Source organism: Canis lupus, chromosome 6 (assembly GCF_003254725.2).
Source record: "Canis lupus dingo isolate Sandy chromosome 6, ASM325472v2, whole genome shotgun sequence".
In the NCBI taxonomy this organism is placed as follows: Eukaryota; Metazoa; Chordata; class Mammalia; order Carnivora; family Canidae; genus Canis; species Canis lupus.
The window spans coordinates 72,930,148-72,944,897 of NC_064248.1; the positions used below are offsets into that span (position 1 = coordinate 72,930,148).

The following is a 14,750-nucleotide window of genomic DNA, read 5'->3' on the forward strand; positions in this document are numbered from 1 at the left end:
AAAAATATATACAAAATATAGAATTACTCTTCATAGGCATACTATTTTTAGTGTTGCTTTTGGTGTTGGTTTTGTTTTATTATGATTGTTGTTGTTATTATTATCATTATTATTAATTTATTAGCATTCCAACATCTACATCTACGTAACACTAGACCTTTGGATGGAACTCAGGTTAAAATATCAAGTTTGCCACTAACAAACTATGTGAGCCAGGCAAATACTGAATTCAGAATCTCTCTTTTATATATATATATATATATATATATATATATATATATATATATATATAGCAGTTATGTAATTGCTAAAACCCTTATAATTTAGCAATATATTCATGCAGGGAAAAAATAAAAATATCTAGAATTCACTAGCCAAGTAATGACTAGGATAATCTAGTTTAACAAGGTGTAACTGGACAAATATTCTTAATCAAAATGCACAACATCAGACCAAGATCACAGAAACTCTGGCACTGTGAAGCATAACGATCATGGTTCATTTATTTCACCTGTGATAAATAAGGTCTGCCTGGGGGAAAAGCATGTTTTATGTTTTAGAGAATTGAGTGGTTTTAGTTGCTTCAGGTTTACCAAGAAGCACTTGGTCAGGAATAAGTTGTGGATTCAGAGACATCTCTCAGTCTTCAGACTCCCTAACTCCAAAAAGGTCTATCAATGAGAGGCTGTCAAGATGGCTTCTTCTATTTCTTGATGATCATAGCTTCTCAAAGGCAAATAAAATAGATCTTGACCTATAATGAATTTCATCGGTCTTGACAGCGTTTGTTTCTCAAAGGGCACCGTAGGATTCATAGGACAAGCCAATAAAATTAACCATAAAAGGAGAATGAAGATTATGGTAGATAACCAACAAAAGACAAGAATAAGGATTTAGAAAAACCCTAGTGGAGGGAAGTAACCTTTTAATCAGGGTCTGATGAGGTCCCAGATTGCTTCTTTTTGTCTGTTTCTGACTGATGAAAAGAAGAACTTACATTCAGGTAAAGCTTATAGGCTGCTTATTGTTTGAGTTTCAGAAAACAGAACATAGAGTGACTGATAAGATTTGTACCTTCTATGAGCTGTTTTGGGAGGGAAGGAAAGCCAAATATCTACTATGAATACTGGCCCCAGACGCTCAGCCCTAATTGGAAAACAAGATAGTACCAATGTGCATAGTATTCAGGAAATTAAGCATTCCATTTACCCATCACTGATTTTTAAAAATTAATGAATGCATTTTTCTAAAATTTCAAAAAATTATCATTTCTAGGATGAGACCTTCCAAAGGGAAATTTATAAGCCACTGAAAAATAGATTCTTAGAATAAGCCAGCTCAACCGTAAGAATGAAAATAAATGTCTAATAAATGAAAGCAACCTTCTGAGAATAAATATAATTTGAAAACCTTCATGAGCCAAGTGTGTAGTCAAGAGATTAGCATCATGATGAAATTTCATATGAAAAGTGATTGTATTTGTAAATAATTAGTTCCATGAAGTAACTAGATAAAAGACGAAGGATCAAATTCAGCTAAAAAAAAAAAAATACAGACTTTATTGATGCCGAACTTGTATTTGAGATCGAAATATCTATTAATCACATAATAGATCCTTCCTTTTATCACAGCAAGTGTCTGAACCACTACTCTTGGGACATCTCCAAATTCTATTGGAGAAAGAAATAGATAAAAGACAGCGTATTCAGGCTCTCTGTTCCTTTTAAATCAGTAAGTAGCCAGCTGTTCCATTGCAACTGATTCTGTACTTTGAGGAGACTCACGACATCTATCAAAACAGTGTTTACATTTTCTTAATAATGTTAACTTAAGCATTTTATTGCCAAGCTCTGCAAACTGTCTGAGTGCACTAAAGAAATCTGCTCATGGGAAAGGCGGTTAAGCAATAGGCAGACTACATAAAAAGCCCAGCCTCTCTAGGGGTTAGCCGCATGACACCTGGAATGACACAAAGCCTCTGTTGCCTTTGTCCAGAGCCAACTGGGAATCCCCTGTGGTCAGGAAAATGTTGGTGAAAGCAAATGCCCTTCCGTGCAAACATCTGGAGCCCTGCAGTCTGTGCAGCTTTAAGCAGAAGAAGACTGCGGAATTGCTTAGAATCCCAATAAAGTGACGAGATGCAGATTGCTGTTGTTTCCACATTGTTTTTTAAATGCACATTGTGAAACAAGGCATCCTTCCTGTTCCTTTGAACAGCAAATGCCAAAAATCGGAACTTTTGTAACTAATCCACTCTTGAGTTACTCAACCACAAAATTATATTTGAGCAATTGCCTTGACAGCCAAAATATAAAGCTTGTTTTTCTTCCTTGTTCAAATCATTCAGAGACAGAGAATCAGATTTTAAAAAAATCCATCATTCCCTCTTTCTTATCCTAATAATAATAGTAATAATAACTTAAGTTCAGGCTAAGACCTATTAATATTATCCACATTTTAAAATCTTTTATAAAGTACAGAAAATAAGGAGATAAGACTATCAACCTATGCCATATATACAAAATTTGTAAATCGGGCTGTTTGGAGTTGAAATTCCTTGGCTTTCCCCTAAAATCACTTTCCTTCCTTTAGCTAATGGAATTCCAAATTGAAGTCTTACTTTAGTGATATAAACATTATATATCCTAAACAAAAATTAAATACTTTTGGGAAAAAACAAGGTAATATCTGTCTGGGTTAAAAAAAAATAACACTTATTTCCACTTACCATAAAACAAAATCAATTTGCAGATCAAACACAATGTGAAAAAAATAGCAAAACGGATGAAGTAAAATTCGCTGTATATAATTGCGGTGCACGTCAAAATCAATTGGACAGTTGAATTCACGTATAATATTTATATAGAGCTATTTTATTTAGTGGCCTTATCCAAAATAATACATGGATTTCTGACTGATAAATGAGTCAAAGAACTTCAATAAATTATAGTTGACTTTTGAACAATGTGGGGGTTAGGAACACACAGTTGAAAATCTGCATAGAAACTTTGACTCTCAGGACTTAACTACATGGTCTACTGTTGACTGGGAGCCTTGCAGAACAGTCGGTTAACATGTTTTTTATGTTATAGGCATGTATATATACTGTATTTATTCTCACAGTAAAGTAAGCTAAAGAAAAATGTTAAAAATATACTTGCAATACTGAACTATAAGCAATTCATACATGAGTGGACCCATGCATTTCAAACCTGTGCCATTCAAGGGTCAACTATGGCAACCCAGTCTTTGGCCACTGAAACACTCCTCTTAAGTGATGCAATCACACAGGGTCGAATGCTAATATCGTTAAAGTAATACATGTAGAAAGTTATGGAATACTGGCTAAGTGAGAAAGTTTAGATGCCATTAACTTAAATTCAGATTTAAGCAGGACTGCACAATGCTCTTATTTCTCTTTTATCATATTTATCTGAAGGCAAAATAATGGAAACATTAAAGAAAGTTCTGTAGTATGTAATAAAAAGCGTCTCACTTGCAAATCACAGAATTTTATTTCCATTTCAATACCAAGGAACAATATAAAGCAGAACTAGTTATACAGTCCCGTTTAATCTTTTTACTCTGCACACTACAAATGCCGATGTTATTGGATACTATTATGTGAGTGTATGTGTGTGTGTGTGTGTGTGTGTGTGTAAGTACTGCAATATGGTAGACAGCATGGTTCTAAAGCCAGCATGTGTGATTCTGTAATTTTAGTGATCATTCAGAAATTGTTGGGGACCACTTAGAAAGATCAATTAAAATCCTCAAAATTATTCTCCTTAATATGAATAAAATGTATTAAATGTTAATTAAATTCCCATTTTTGGGTCCCCAGTAATTATGCCTTTTTAAAATAATGCAAACAATTACTTGCATATGAAATATATATTTTGGAGGATCCATTCTACCCCCAGACTCCACGTCTCTTCTAAATACCATATTGTCATTGCTGTTACCACCACTACCATCACCTCCATTTACCACTACAACAAAGGCAACTTTGCAGTGATTATTGAGTCTGTTTTCCCATCAGTTATATTTGCAAGTCCAAGACTAGGAAATCTACATGTCACTACCCTAGCACAGAGTTTCACTGGGCTCTCCATCATCTCTTTAGTAGGCTGGTTTTCCTAAAAGACAAGGAAAGAAAATCTGGCTTGGCTTTGTCTAGACCTTGATCTTAATGTAAACACTGATTATGTCATCTAAATGAACGATCCTAAAGTCCTCCACCAAATGTCTTGTGACATTATACCTCCTACTTTAGAATTGTGTCCATTTGGGAGTGAGAAATGATAAGAGAGTTTATTTTCCTTTCTTTCTTTCCTTTCCTTACTTACTATTTACTAGCCAACTAAAGTGCTCTGAAAGGACCGATGGGTTCTAGAATATCCTGCCCATTTTTCATTTCTGGAACTTTTTCATGGAAAAGGGATCATGATTTTCTGAATGATATCTGAATGTTCTAACCTGAACCCTCATGTGGTTTCAGCAGTCTGTGACCCTACAACTACCTCTGTGACAACCAATAAAAAAAAAACACGTCTCTGAGAACCCCAAGGTGAAATTCCTAAACCACAGCCTGTCTTCTCAAGTCATATCAATTAAATACAGCATAAGATTGAGGATTTTTCAGATATTCCTAGACGTTTCATTTCTAGTTTTCTGCTCTGACCAACCCTGATAAACAACTTTTGCATCAAAGATAACTTGTTTACTTGAACATCACAAAAGTCTACAATATTATGAGAGAAAAAGATTTTATTTTCTTGCTAAGATTCTGGGCTACTTGGAGCAAGCCCGAAGAGTATACACTTACAACAACTTATTCTTTGAGTAAAATATTTAATATCAGCTTGTGCCAGGAGGATACTAGCTCAGGAAAATTGATCCCTATATACTGAATGCTTCATAGATCTGGCTTAATTAGCATAGGGGTGAGTTACAATCATTACTTCTTTTATTTTTTTTCTTTTCTTTTCCTTTTTTTTTATTACTTCTTTAGAAACATGAAAGCACTAATTCAAGGTCACACTCTCTTGCACTGGATTCACTAGACAATATATCATCTCCTCATTCCTTGAATTTTTCACATATTATACGCTAACTTCTCTAAAGGTTTGCTGAGAATGGAGTGTATTAGTTAGAGTTTTCCAGAGAAATGGAAAAGTATATATATACACACACACTTTTCCATATATATATATATATATATGTGGATTTTAAGAAATTGGCTCATTGACTCATGTGTTTGTAGGAGTTGGCAAGTGAAAATTCTGCAGAGCAGTTAGAAGGCTGGAAGCTGAGGCAGAAACTGATGTAAGAGTCCAAAGGCAGTCGGGAGGCATAATTCCTTCTTCTTGAGGGACTATTTTCTGTAAGACCTTAAACTTTTGGTTGAGTCTCACCCAGTGTATTTGCTTTACTCAAAGCCTACTTGCCTAAATGTTAATCGCATTAAAAAAATTACCATCACAGCAATATCTAGACTGGTGCCTGACCAAGAACTGGATACCCTGGGTGCTATAGCCTAGCCTGGTTGACTCATAAAATTAATCACCACAGTTTGGAAGTGTTATCTCCTCTTCAAGTTTTTTGGGAATGTTTCAGAGGGGCCGGTATTGATTATTCTTTAAATATTTGGTATAATTCTCTAATGAGTCTATCTGGTCCTGGGTTTCTCTTTGTTGGGAGGTTTTAGTTACTTATTCATTCACCTTGTTCATTATTGGTTTGTTCATACTTTCTATTTCTTATGATGCACAGTTGTTACTTTGTGTGTCTAGGACTATATCCATTTCTCCTACATTATCCAATTTGTTGGCATTAATTGTTTGTAATAGTCTCTTATGATCCTTTTTATTATATCAATCGTGATGTCTCCTTTTTCATTTTTTATTTCATTCACTTTACTCTTCCTTTTCTTAGTAGAGCTGAAAGTTTGTCAGTTATGTTTATTTTTCAAAAAAAAAAAAACAACTTTTGCTTTCATTGGCTTTTTCTATTGTTTTCCTAGTCTCTATTCTTTTTACTTCTGCTCTAATCTTTATTACTTCTTCTGCTAAGTTTTCATTTATTTGTTTTTTCTTTTTTTAGTTCCTTGAGATGTAAAGTTAGGTTGTTTATTTGACACTGCTTTTCTTTTTTATATGAAGGTGTTTATTACTATAAATTACCCTCATAGTACTGCTTTTGCTGCATTTCATGTTCATTGAAGAACTATTCACAATAGCCAATATATGGAAACAATCTAAATATCCATCAACAAATAAACGAATAAAGAAACTGTGGTATATGCATATGATAAAATACGCAGCCTTAAACAAGAAAATACTCTAATTTGTGACATGGATGAACCTGGGAGACATTATGCTCAGAGAAATAAACTAGTCACAGAAATACAAATGCTTTATTCTTCTACCTATATATTTCCAAAATGGTCCAACTCAAAATCACAGAGAGTACAAATAGTGGTTGCCAAAGGCTGGGAGAGTTGTTGATCAATAGGTATAAAGTTTGAGTTGTACCTGATGAATTCAAGTTCTAAAGATCTGCTGTAAAACATGGCATGGGTAGTTGACAATATAGTATTGCGCATTGCAAAATTTGTTAAGAGGGCAGGTTTCATGTTAATTGTCCTTACCAACACACACACACACGCACACACACACACACACAGAAATTTTAGGAGGTGTTAGAAATATCTTTTACTTTGATTGTAGTGATGGTATCATTCAGGTTTGCCTATGTCTGAACTCATCAAATTGTATACATTAAAAATATGCACTTTTTTGTATATCAATTATGTAACAGACCTGTTAAAAAAAATTGACCATCACAGATATGTAGTAGATACGGTCCCCTAGAGGTTATTTGATATAAAAATTTTGTGATCCTATGGCCCCACCTACCACATGATAGCAGAAGATAAGTGCCCACAAGTATCACTGAGCTTTTCAGAGCACTGGGAGACATGGTGAAAGATAATCTTCTTGTAGTGATGACATATGAATTATGACATATTCAAGAGCTTTGAATATACCATGTTGCTACCCTAGTCTATTTCAAATATTGAAAGTAGCCATCAAGAATTTTTAGAGATCCAGGTTCAAAGAAAATTCCTATGATAACTGTGCCAAAATCAGTAATAAGCTGCCCAATGGAAACTACCTGTATGTTTGGTGTTTTACTCTGAATACAACCAGAACTTCATCAATCTTTATCTCTAAAAATATTTTTCTTAATGGAGGCAAAAATATATTAATAATGATTATACCATTACAATGGTCATTTACTTTTTACCATGTTTGGGTATGTATGTATGTATTTACTTGAGACACAGAGAGAGGCAGAGACATAGGCAGAGGACGAAGCAGGCTCCCTGCAGGGAGCCCCAGGCTGTACTCCATCCCCGACTGGGATCACGCCCTGTGCTAAAGGCAGATGGTGAACAACTGAGCCACCTAGGCATCCCCAGAGTAAGTACTGCCATCAGCATTGTCAATATGGACTGTTGCCTCCAAGTTATCTGATTTTCAACCATGATCCTTAGTTTGTCTTCACATTTTAAAGAGTATTGCTTCAGGGAAACCAATTATACTGTATACTCTTCCTTAATGGTGGGTAAATGACCGGTACCAAAGGAACGATTAATGAAAACTTCTATTATTATATATAATAGTGACATATTGCTGGCCCAACTAATTTATTGCAGCAAAATTCACTTGTCATTAATAATAAATATTGAATTCCCACTCTTGCTTCGTTTCACCATGCTCCTGCTATGAATGCCACCAAACATAGAAATTGGATGGTAAATGGTAGAGTTGTGGACTCTGGCAGAAATCACACAGTGTGTTCTATAAAACCAAGAATCAACACAAAAATATACCAACTGGGAAAATGAGAAAAGCAATATTATATTGTCTTATGTATTTCAGAGGTTAAAGGGTCACCAATAACCAAGGTCCTTCATCTCTGAGCTATTGAACCACAATTTCAACTTTCCATACACATTTCTGTGTGATGCAACAAGATATCTAGACGGATGGAATCATCATTATCTAATCTATTTCAGGAGGTGTAGCATACCCTGGATACATTTTCTACAGATAAATAAGGCCACAATGGCTTAGAGTCTTCCTATTTTGAGATAAATAGCACTAGAGAATTGCATGGAAGGTAATGATAACTTTGTTATATATTACTTTTGGAAGCAGGATCCTTAGTATCTATTAGAAAGATCCCCACAAAAATTGACAAAATATAAAAAGAACATCTTTTAGAACTTTGGCTTAACTACATGGAAATACTGCTTTTAATGAGATTCTTATAAGGGTCAACTTATTCCCTGAAAACACTTTATAAATGTGGAATTATGATAAACTACTATGGAATGAATCCTAGGGCACTATAGGAAAGCTTTTCTGAAAAGGTTTCCTACATACTTTAAGGATTTTTCTTTAACATATTTTAAATGAACATAGAAAATGTCTACAAAATCTGCATTCTATTTACACTCTGTTCACTCAATGAAGTGTTCTATGTAAATGAACTAAACTAACCAGTGATTTGAATATGATGGTTGGATGTGAATATGTAATAATAATTGTATTGTTTTTAAAGACACTAAATTATTTCTAAGGAGACCCATATTTAATGGCTTGCCCATTTTATCTTATTTGCTTCCAGTATAATATCCACTTTCATTCAGGCTAATTTTCTATTTCTTGTGATTTGCATTTTAAGATGTATGCAAGTTCCAGTCTATTAAGTAATATAGAGAAAATAATTATCTGCCAATAATATACTGATAAACTAAGGACTCATTTGCATTCAACTTAAGTACACATGAGTAAATATATGAGTTCTCTTCTTTGAGAGAAGCTAGAATTTAAAATATATTATACCTACTGAGTTGGGTATAAATACTCACTAAATATGGTCACATGTAAAAGGTAACAGGCCAGTGAAATGATTGGTATAAGAAACTGAACAGTAGACTATACTAACAGTGCATAAAGGATGGAAATAGGAAACAGCTACTATCCCATGAGTCGTCATATAGTAAGCATTGCAGTAAGGACAGTAGGAGTATCACCTGCAAGAAAGCGTGAGGCAAAAACTAGTTACTCGTATTTGACAGATAAGAAAACTGGTATATAAAGTGTTAAGTGAAAAAAATAAAAAAAAATAAAATAAATAAATTAAAAAAAATAAAATAAAAATAAAGTGTTAAGTGTTGCAATCTACTTCACTCTGATTCCAGATTCTATGCTTCATACCACCATGCTGTGGGCATCACAATGTGACTCCGAGCAGCAGAATCCTGCATGAAAGGCTGGATAGTCTGTTCAGAAATAAGGCAAGAGAAAGGCTATCTCGTAGGTAAGACTGGTTTCCACAAAGCGTTCTTAGACATGTCAGAAGCAGCCAGAAAGTTGACCTGGAACTTGATGACGAGACAAAATAGATACCCCACTTCAGAGTCAGAGCAGGAGTAGGCACAGTGTGGTGAGACTGGGTGGCATCGTTTGTGAACTAGAGTTCGTTAAACCCCAACAACTAGAGACAGGATTATTTCCCACGTAGATACGAGTAATATGGATTTCTGTGTGGGGAAAAGAGGGTATTATGGCAAGAAGATTATTTTCCCTATGAAAAATAGGTACTGTGAGAGTCAAATGTCATAAAAGATACTAGAATAATGACTAATCAAAAGGTGTTTTATTATTGTGATTGAAGCTATTGCCATGTAATTTCCAATAGTCCCTAACTTGCCTTTCTCAATTTGTGTGTAATAATCCTTCACATGGTGGTTCTGGAATAATGCTGTGCTTTACAGTCTTATTTCTTAATGACTGGCAAATGCTGACCTATTGTTTTCTAAACCATCAGACACAGCCAGTGCATTATGTTTTAATTCACAAACTCTGCAGGTAGCAACGGTTGCTGTTCTGTTACACTTTTAGTTTCTATAAACTAGCCATAACATAATCAACAGTTTCCTCAATGCTATTTACTTCATGAAGACACAGAAGGTGTGAGTGCTGCCTAGGAATAATAGGTAGATTTTTAAATACAAATAATTTGACAGAGAATCTTTGGTAGAAAGACTACTATCTTATGTAGTAAAGAGAATTGATAAGCCATGTTTTGTTTTGTTTTGTTTTGTTTCAAGTGGACATTCTCTGGTATTTTTCATGCACCAACAGATTTAAATGGCAGATCCCATGGTCTTCGTACCACAAATTGTGCCAGAATTCAATGACAATATCTTGCCAGTTAATGCAGGTGTGGGGCAGGCACTATCAACATGTCTAAGATTTTATCCTACAATACCAAATATTGCCCCAGGTTCTGACAGATAGCTCTACCATGATTTTATTACGGCAGAAATAGCGAGATAATAAGTTACTGCTATATCTATGCCTCTTTGATGATGATAGGCGACAGGAAGCTAACAAGTGTATGTCAAAAAAGGGGGAACTGGTGAATAAAATATTTATCAGGATGGCCTGCTTATGCTATGGTCACAAATGGCTTCAATATTTCATGGCTTAAGTTATATCTGGACCTATCTGCTGAAATAAGACTGCCAGGAGTCTCCTTCTGTATGTATCTACTGACCACGCCGGCTTGACTTCATCCTGAGGAGGGAGAGAAAGATGGATCCCAGATTTTACAAGCTTTTACAGCAAATAAACTCAACAGGAGAGATACTGAAAGATTCTGAGATTCATACTAGTTCCTGAGAAGGAATTCTCCTTGGCACCACTCACCCCACATATTCTGGGTCCAATTGCCAGGGAATAAAGTAAGCGTCATTCATTAGCCAGAGTTAATACCTGTGATGGCTGGTTTCGTGGATCAACTTGGCTGGACCATGACACCCAGATATTCAGTCAAACTAACTGTGAGGGTGTTTTTTGTTTTGTTTTGTTTTGTTTTTTAATCAACACATAAAACAGTGGACTGTGAATAAAGCAGAACAAAGACAAACCTCCCCTGAGTAAGAATAAATTCTGTCAGTGGACAGCCTTCACCTCAGTAGGCCCTGCCCTAGGTCTCCAGGTTCTTAGCGTGTGAGTCAATTCCGTTAACTAAATGTTCCTCTCTCAGTCTGTCTCTCTCCACGCCTCCTAATGATTCTGTGTCTTTTGAGATGTTGACTAAACTACCTACGGTGGTAGAAGTGACCAAAGCTCCCACATATTGTTTAAAGTAGATAAGGGACACTTTCTAAAATTGTATGGAAAAGATCACACAGTATATGATAGAGGTCCACTACATAATTCTTATTTATCAAATTGCTGCAGCTCTAGCACACTAAGAGAATGTGCTAGAAAATGAAAGTTTAAAGATTATGTTATAATCATTAAATATAATTAGGAAAATTAAGAACCCCAAAAACAAGAGAAAAAAATGTATGATTTTATGACCCAATAATTACTCATGACATCACTTGGTAGATTTTCTCCTAGGATCTCTTACAATTACTTTTCTTCACACTTAATGTATACACTTGGATGAGGTATGTGTTACAGAGAGACCAGGTGCTCTGCAGTAATTTGATTTTACTCTAGGACTCAAATGATGGAAGTTACCGTTACCAGCAATATTGCCAAACAAAGCAAGAGAGGAAAAGAGATAAGGTCTCATACCATTTAAATGTTCTGGCCAAATATTAGAAAAGTGATCCACATTCACAATTCATTGCCCAAACTGGTTATACAGCTCCATCCAAACAGAAGGTGCAGGAAGTTTGTGTAGATAATAGGAAGCCAAAAATATCTGTTAAATAGCATTAAAGTCTACCACAGTTTCAAACTTCTTGGGAATTTGTGATTACTAATCCCAATTCTGATTGAAATAATCAAGGAGCAGGAACCAAAGATGATTGTTCCTAGGTATTTTCTACCTCTTAGTAATTCTTCTACTTTAGCCTCCTTAGGAGGGTTGGGGCCACAGAACCAGATATTTATAGATAGATTTTTCGATATTTTAGATATAATAGATATTTATCTATTAGTCTAACAATAAAGTTATTTTATAAATTTAGATTGCATTGGTTAAAAGTTGCATACAATTTATGTGGTTTATAACAACACCTGTAAGGAAAACAATTGGATAAGCTACAGCTCTATGTTTTCCACAATTAGAACTGAAGAAATTAAAGAAAAAAGATGAGGAAGGGGTTTCTTAAACAAAAACACAGGAGAAACTGGGAAGAGAGATAAATATCTTTGAAATATACATATATATAAAATTATATAAATTATATAATGTATTTATATATGAAAAAAATATATTTTTTATATATAAAGCTGATTGTAAAGCAATTGGAGAGAAAAAAAAAACTTGTTTTCTAGGTCTCTAAATAGAAATTTTTTCCCTCTCACCTGGGTCAAAAAAACCATAAAGCTATACGCTGCCAGTATTTGTTGAATTCTCACTGTTCCAGAACAATAGCCTTTTAGAAATGTTTATTCCTTAATTTCATTTCTGCCCATCATATGTGGGTTACATTTTTCACAGGATCACGGATATTGTTTGAAGAGTTTCTTCAGTATTGTGTGGTTGCTCTAGCACCAAGCAAGGTACTTTCATTTACTTTTGATAGGAAAGTTTGGGAATATTGTATTTGTTGTTGCTACTTAAAAAGTTACCCTAAAATTGAGCGATTTAAAATCATTCCTCTCAGGTGTGTGTAGTGACTGACTGTTAGCTTATCAGATCTGGTTCAGCTGAACTGTTCTGAGGAACTCAGTTTGACTGTGTGTCCCGGTTGACTGGGGATGGCTTTAGGTGTCTCTCAGCCTCTTCCTGGGACAAGTAGGCTAACTAGGTAGGTCTTTTTTATGACATTGGTAGAGACAATAGTAAACAAGGTAAATCGTGCAAATGTTTTTAAGATATACTTTGAATGGTATCTTTAACATTCCGTCATTAGAACAAGCCGTGTTGCTACAAATTTTACCTTTTCACTCTGTGGGAGGTCACTATGTGCCAAAAGACACATAGGAATTGGAAGGAATCAACGGAATCGTCACCCAATCTACTGCAATGACAATTTATATCTTTTTAAACATAATCAAATAAAAAATCCTGATGAGAATCAAAGAAGCTTTGGCCTAGTAAAATTTAGCAGGACATTCTCATTTTGATCATAGTTTATAATTCCCATCACCATCATCAGTGTGTTTACCTTTAATGAGAGATATCTATGTTTTGGGAGCTGTCTTAAACTATTTATATATTGCAACTTATGTGAACTTTCTAACACTGAGTAAACGGGATTAAGTATATTTCCAAAGTCCTAACATTTTGAATTCAGTTACTTCATATGTACCAATTTATTCATTTAATAACTCTTTATTTCATGCTATATTTTACATGAGATTATTCTTTCCTACTTCCTAAATTGTCATTTGCATTGCATTACCGAGATACTGGAGTACTTAGAAACCCCTGAATAAAATATTTTTGATCTACAGAGAGCTTCCTTTACATCTTTTATTCTACTGCTATGGAGTTCAACACCTCTGAAATATAAGTCAAATTTATAGTCTTAACATTTTCTAGGCCTATGGGTTTGAGAACCAGAGACTACATACATTATAGATATAGGTTTAACCAAATCAGAAACATAATTATGCTTATTACCTGGAATCATTAATCATTAAGAATAGAGACACTTCAGTCTCCTAGTTTTTTTTTTTTTTAACCATTTTATTTATTTATTCATGAGAGACACAGAGACACAGGCAGAGAGACACAGGCAGAGGGAGAAGCAGGCTCCATGCAGGCAGCCCGATGTGGAACTCGATCCAGGGACTCCAGGATCATGACTTGAGCTGAAGGCAGCTGCTCAAACACTGAGCAACCCAGGCATCTCAAGTCTCCTAATATTTAGTAAGAGAGAGTAAATATGGAAAACAGAGTGATTCTATTGTTAGGACCCATTCATAGGACCACCACAGCAATGGTTTGTGATTACTTTGATTGGATCTCTATCACCAGTCTACCCTACTTCATATCCACTTCTCTAATTTCCATAATACAGGTATATGTTCATAGTATTTGACTGCCTACAGATTTTCAGTAATTTCCTATTTAAGTATAAATTCAAAAGAGGCACCACTCCAAAATTGTCATTATTTGATCTTAGCTTCCACCACGTTATTTCACGCAGTAAACTCCCAGATAAATACAATAATACACATCAAAATGGTTCAAAACTCTTCTACTTGACATATTTGACAATTCTAAGAATATCCTAACTATATTCTCTAGTAACCCAAATGTCTGGTTCAAGTACCACCTCCTTTAGGAAGTATTCACCACGTGTTCATCATGACCTTTGTAGGGGGTAGTTACTCCTTTCTCTGTGCCTGGTAACATTTGACACACTATCCTTCCTCTCTCATTTAATGTTTTAATAAAGCTGTATATCTACATCTAATGTTTCTCTACTGATACCAAATGCTTTGCTTGCCATGCTTGCCATCCATAATTCTACAAACTTGCTGATGAGACCAATCAGCAAGCTGATTACGATAATATTTGGATACCTGGCATGATTGGGGTATAGAGAAAGCCTTCCTGAATAAGTGGTGTCAAGGAACTCACGACAAAGTGAAGTGAGTGAACATTATTTTTTAAAGTGACTCATTTGTAATCCTACAGGATGTTAGAATCAAAGGCAGTGTTTGAACTCAGGTTTCTGGTTCTTTTTTTTT

General features: G+C 34.8%; 1 long non-coding RNA gene across 4 annotated transcripts in view; it reads left to right on the forward strand.

Moving 5' to 3' along the window:
* The window catches only part of LOC125755212 (uncharacterized), a 40,778-nt gene extending 31,380 nt beyond the window's left edge, over positions 1–9,398 (forward strand). For 3 of the 4 annotated variants that reach the window (XR_007411085.1, XR_007411084.1, XR_007411083.1), the window contains one exon: positions 9,278–9,398. This is a non-coding gene — a long non-coding RNA (uncharacterized LOC125755212). Of the gene's footprint in view, positions 1–1,995; positions 2,134–9,277 lie in introns of those variants that run through there. The other variant, XR_007411082.1, reaches the window with a different exon arrangement.
* Positions 9,399–14,750: the final 5,352 nt, after the last annotated feature.